Below are 6,000 nucleotides of genomic sequence, written 5' to 3'. Positions count from 1 at the left end.
AGTGCTGATGCTTAACCCCTTGCGCCACCTGGGAGGCCCCCTATGACATATTTTGATAGCATAGTTTACTTACTCGCCTCCATATCCAGTGCCTGGCACAATACCTGGCCAAAAGTCAGTGCTTGATAAATATTTGTTGAAGGGAGTAGGAAGGAAGCTGTCCATGTAGGTGCTAGTAGTAGGTTTCTGGCTTTAGAAGTGTGTGAAAGTAGGACATTGAAGCTGTGTCAATGAAGTACAAAGATCACCTTAGGTTTTTTTTTTTTTTTAAAGATTTATTTATTTAAGCATACAAGAGCTGAGGTACAGGCCAGAGGTGCAGGGGTGGGGTCAGTGAGAGGATTCACGAAAGAGTGGGGAGCAGAACAGGTGGACTGACTGAAATATACTGCTGAGGGGAGCAGCAGGGGCAAGGCAAGAGAGGTCTGCTGCGCCATGTGGGTTAGCTCCCTGGCTGGGAAATGAGCTTATGCCACAGTGGCTGGCCAAAACTTGATAGTTCTGAGACTTAGCCCGTGCAGCACCAGAGAAGCCCCTTAGTTTATATTATTGTCTGTGTGCATAAGAGGGATTGGTCTGCAGTTTTCTGTTCTGGTGATGCCTTTGGCTTTGATATCACAGTAATATTGGCCTCATAGAATGAGTTGGAAAAATATCCTTTTCCATTATTTGCAAGATTTTGTGAATGATTAGTATCAATTCATCTTTAAATATTTGGTTGAATCAACAGTTAAGCCATCTGGCTGATATGTTCTTTAAATACTGTAAATATAATATAGAAAATAAGGACAGTTCTGTGAGATTAGAGGAGTAAGTGACCAGTTCTGGAAAATTAAGAAATAAGTTTCTATAAACCTGTTTGTATAGGGCCTCCCTGGTGGCGCAAGGGGTTAAGACGCAACACTATGAAGCTAACCCCAGCCACTGCAGCAAGAGTTTGATCCCTGGCCTCTCACCAGGGAGGTAACCCACATGGCGCAGCAGACCTCTCCTGACTCACCCGCTGCTCCCCTCAGCAGTGTATTTTAGTCAATCTGCCTGTTCTGTTCCCCACTCTGTCTCTGGTGAATCCTCTCACCCCCCATACCTCTGGCTGTACCCCAGTTCTTATATGCATAAATAAACAAGTCTTTAAAAAAAAACTTGTTTAAACAAGATGTGCATGGGTAATATGTTGGACAAATGAAAAGACAGGATTTGGGAAGACAGGCTGAAGAGAGAGGAGACAGGACACTGAAAGCTTGATTTTTTTTAAAGATTAATTTATTTATGCATACAAGAGCTGGGATATAGGTAAGAGGTGAAGGGAAGGGGTGGGAGGATTCACCAGAGACAGAGTAGGGGAACAGAACAGGCAGATTAACTGAAATACACTGCTGAGGGGAGCAGCAGGCGAGTCAGGAGAGGTCTGCTGCACCATGTGGGTATCTCCCTGGCTGGGGATTGAACTCGTACTGCAGTGGCTGCGGACAGCTTCATAGGTTGTGTCTTAACCCCTTGCACCACCAGGGAGGCCTGAATGCTTGATATAGACTTCATCAGACCTGTCTGTTACTTCTCCTTTGTGGTGGTGTTTCTATTGTTTTGAGGGCATGGTAGGTAGGGAAGTTAGTGAGGGCTTTTTACCAAAGAAGAATAGAGCCACTGACCAAACTAGGGGAGAAATTTTGTAGGCAGTTAGTCAGTAAAGAATACTTCTAGGGCCTCCCTGGTGGCTCAGGGGTTAAAGACACAGTGCTATCAAGCTATGGCCAGCCATTGCAGCACCAGTTCGATAACTGGCCAGGGAGCCGACCCACATGGCACAGCAGACATCTCTTGTCTCACCCGCTGCTCCCCTTAGCAGTGTATTTCAGTAGTTCTGCCTGTTCTCCTCCACACTCTGTCACTGATGAATCCTCTCCCCCACCCCTGCACCTCTGGCCTACACCCCAGCTCTTGTATGCATATATAAATAAATATTAAAAAAAAAAGAATCGTTCATTGAAATTCTACCTTCTAGATGTGGTACATATACACCATGGAATATTACTCAGCATTCAAAAAAGATAAACACATGCAATTTGCAGCAACATGGATGGCGCTAGAAGGGATCATGCTCAGCGAAATAAGCCAGAAAGAAAAAGAAAAATACCGGATGGTCTCACTCATAGCAGGAATCTAGAAAACTTAAATAAGGGACCAGGAAAATGAATAACTATAAGAAAGTGAAAATCAAAATCAACAAACAACTATGAACCAGAGACACTCTATGGGGGTGGGGGGCGGGGAGGGGAGGGGGGTCAAAATAAGGGGGTTGCAATTGTATGGGGAATATAAAAATAAAATTTATTTAAAAAAAATAAAAAAAAAGAAATTCTACCTTCTACATATTGCACTACCAACAAAAGTTCTAATTTCCCAGTGGATCAGGCAATAGCTCCAGAGTCAGACTCCTGAATAGCAAGAAGTACATCAGCGTCAGGTTGAATACCCACTGTCTATTTCCATTCTCTAAGCTGCAGGGAAGATCTCTTAACCAAGGTGTTTTCTCTCTACCAAAACTTTAACAAGAGAGGTAATTTTAACCAAAAACAGTTGCACAGAAATCTCCAAGTTCCATCTATAAAGGCTGTTATATTCTCAGAGGGAGTACCCTCTCTGGGTAGTCATGGACACAACAGGGAAAGAGCATTGAGTTGGGAGCCAGGAGACCTGAGCTTTGAGTATAGTCCTACTGCTAATTAGCTGTGTCACCTTGGTTGGGCAAGTTACTTGTGAAATGAGGGAATTAGAATAAAATTTATACAAAAGTTTCTTCCCAATATGAAAAGGGTAAGCTTTGCTGACATACTTAATATTTAACTACCACCCTATTTATAATTATTTTAAATGTTACCTCTTTAATGGATCTTGAGTATACTTCATAAATAATTCTTTGTTATCTTGTAAACAAGCTGAGGTATAAAATGTAGATTGTTTTATAAAATTGAAGGTGTGGTAATCAACTCTTGAGTCAGTTTACTGCAGTTTTGCTTCTGTGACTCATTATTGGTTATGTGTATCTGTTGCAGCCCAATTCTCAAAGGGAGGTGGGTTTTAGTTTGTGACAATTTGACCTATTTGGTTTATTAATCAGATTTTCTAAAATATCAGGGTCTCCCTGGTGGCGCAGGCAGTTGAGGACCCACTGCGATCTGTCCATAGACTCTTCAGCGCAGGTTCGATCCCTGCTGGCCAGTGAGAATCCCACATGGCCCAGCAGACCTCTCCTGTCTCACCCGCTGCTCCCCTCAGCAGTGTATTTTGTCAGTCTGCCTATTCTGTTACCTGCTCTGTATCTGGTGAATCTTTTCACCATTCCGTGCATCTGGCCTGTATCCCGGTTCTTGCACAAAAAAAAAATAAAATAAATCTTTAAAGAAAAAAAGATTTTCTAAAATATCAAAGTGGTTGGTTCATGTTCAGCATAGTATAGGGGTTAAAAGTAGAGTCATATGGGCCTCCCCGGTGGCGCAGCGGTTGAGCGCTGGGTTGAGCGCTGGGTTGCGAAGCTGCCCCCAACCTCTGCAGTGCGGGTTTGATCCCCCGCCACCAGGCGAGGGTCCCACATGGCCCAACAGACCTCTCCTGCTGCCCGCTGTTCCCCTCAGCAGTGTACTTCGTCACTCTCTCTGTTTTGCTCTCTGTTCTGGCTCTGGTGAATTCTCTCACCCTCCCGCACCTCTGACTGTACCCAGTGCTTGTATAAATAAGTAAATAAATCTTTAAAAAAAAAAAAAAGTAGAGTCAGATATCAGTGCCACCCATATAATTGTCGCTGTTATCCTTTTTTGTTCTTATTCAATTTGAAGTTTATTGGAAGGAACATAAAATTTGAATTTTTCACTGAAATTTCTTACTACTAAGCTTTCAAAATATTTTTGCAATTACTGTTAGGAATAGTAGTCATACTTTTCTTCCCTTGATGTCTTTGGAGAGTACTATTAAGAATTTAAAAGTTACATTGAGTTCTTATTACTCCAACCTCTAAAATAGCACTTACCTAAATTTTTTAAAAAAGATTTATTTATTTATGCATACAAGAGCTGAGGTGTAGGTCAGAGATGGGGGTAGGGGTGAAAGGATTCACCAGAGACAGAGTGGAGAGCAGAAAAGATGAATCTACTGAAATACACTGCTGAGGGGAGAAGCAGGCAAGTCTGCAGAGGTCTCCTGAGCCATGTGGTTCACCTCCCTGGCCAGGGATCGAACTCATGCTGCAGTGGCAGAGGACAGCTTTGCAGTGCTGCAACTTGACCCCTTGCACCACCAGGAAGGCCCCTATGTAAGTATATATTCTGTAGTGGTAATCACTAAGGGTGTGGCTATCTGGGAAGCATCTTAGATGGATTTGCAATTTGAGCTGAAAGGTATATCAAATATATTTTGTTCGTGAGCCCAATTCAATTTGAGAAGGGGAGCAACAAGATGAAAGTAGGCTTTTAGGGCTTCCCCTGGTGGCGCAGCGGTTGAGCGCTGGGTTGTGAAGCTCTGGTTCAATCCCGCAGCCTCTGCAGCTCTGGTTCAATCCCCGGCTGCTCCCCGGCCACTGGAGGAGGGTCCCACATGGGGCGCAGGCCACTGGAGGAGGGTCCCACATGGGGCGCAGACCTCTCCTGCCGCCCGCTGCTCCCCTCAGCAGTGTACTTGGGTCCTTCTGCCTGTTCTGGCCCCCCCTCCCCTGGCTCTGGTGAATTCTCTCACCCTCCCGCTCTTCTGACTGTACCCAGTGCTTGTATAAATAAATAAAAATAAATCTTTTTTTTTTTAAAAAAAGTAGGCTTTTAAACTTTACAAAAAAGACTCTTAATATTAGTAAGTATATGTTATTTACAGATAAGGTAGTAAATTCAGAAAAATAGCTGAAAGTGGATAGTGATTACCTCACGGAAACAGGAATCAGAGTTATGCAGGAGGAGAGTCAGGTAATTGCAGTTTTTTATAATGAACCATTTACAATTATAATTTGTAAGTGTCATATGCTTGTATTGCTTTGATTTAAATAAATATAGATTAATTTAAAAGCACAAGTGAGGGGTCTCCCTCGTGTCGCAAGGGGTTAAGTCTCAGCACTACGAAGCTATTGGCAGCCACTGCAGCCTGAGTTCAATCCCCGGCTGGGGAGCTACCCACATGGTGCAGCATGTCTAGTCCATTGCTCCCTTTGGCAGTGTATTTCAGTAGATCTGCTTGTTCTGCTCCCCACTGTCTCTGGTGAATCCTCTCACCCCCTACCCCTGCACCTCTGGCCTACATCTCAGCTCTTGTATACATTTAAAAAAAACCCAAAAAACAAAACACCAAACACACACACACACAAATAAGTTTCAGGAATTTCAATTTTTTGATTATTTTCAGAAGGGATTAAGGCAGTGGCCCCAAAACTTGGTATATGATTTTTCCCAGTGTAATGCTAAATGAGACAAATAAGAATGATGTGGCAAATTTTTCATAAATCTGATTCATGAAACTAATATAAAAATTGCTCTTTATTCTGAGATGTGTCTATTTTTGTGTGTTAGTCTTCGTTTGATAAAATGAAGGGACTAGAAAATAGTAATTGGTTTTGTTTTTAAATATCCTTCTTAGCAACATTTAAAATTGAAATTTTTTCAATGGTGGTCACTCTTTTCCTTCTTTTTGGTAATTTTTTTTTAAAGATTTATTTATTTATACAAGAACCAGAATACAGCTCAGAGGCGCAGGAGGGTAAGAGGATTCACCAGAAACAGAGTGGGGAGCAGAACAGGCAGACTGGCGAAATACACTGCTGAGAGGAGCAGCAGGCAAGGCAGGAGAGGTCTGCCACGCCATGTGGGTTTCTCCCTGTCCGGCCGGGAATTGAATCCATGCTGCAGAGGCTGCGGACAGCTTCACAGGGCAGCGCTCAACCCTGTGCACCACCGGGGAGGCCCATCTTTTTGGTAAATTCTAAAGATCTGTGAAATCCAGTATTCCTAGGAACCCCTGCATGCAATG

Source organism: Talpa occidentalis, unplaced genomic scaffold (assembly GCF_014898055.3).
Source record: "Talpa occidentalis isolate TD23 unplaced genomic scaffold, MPIMG_talOcc4v2.1, whole genome shotgun sequence".
Taxonomy (NCBI): Eukaryota; Metazoa; Chordata; class Mammalia; order Eulipotyphla; family Talpidae; genus Talpa; species Talpa occidentalis.
Note: the sequence above shows the minus strand (reverse complement) of the source record.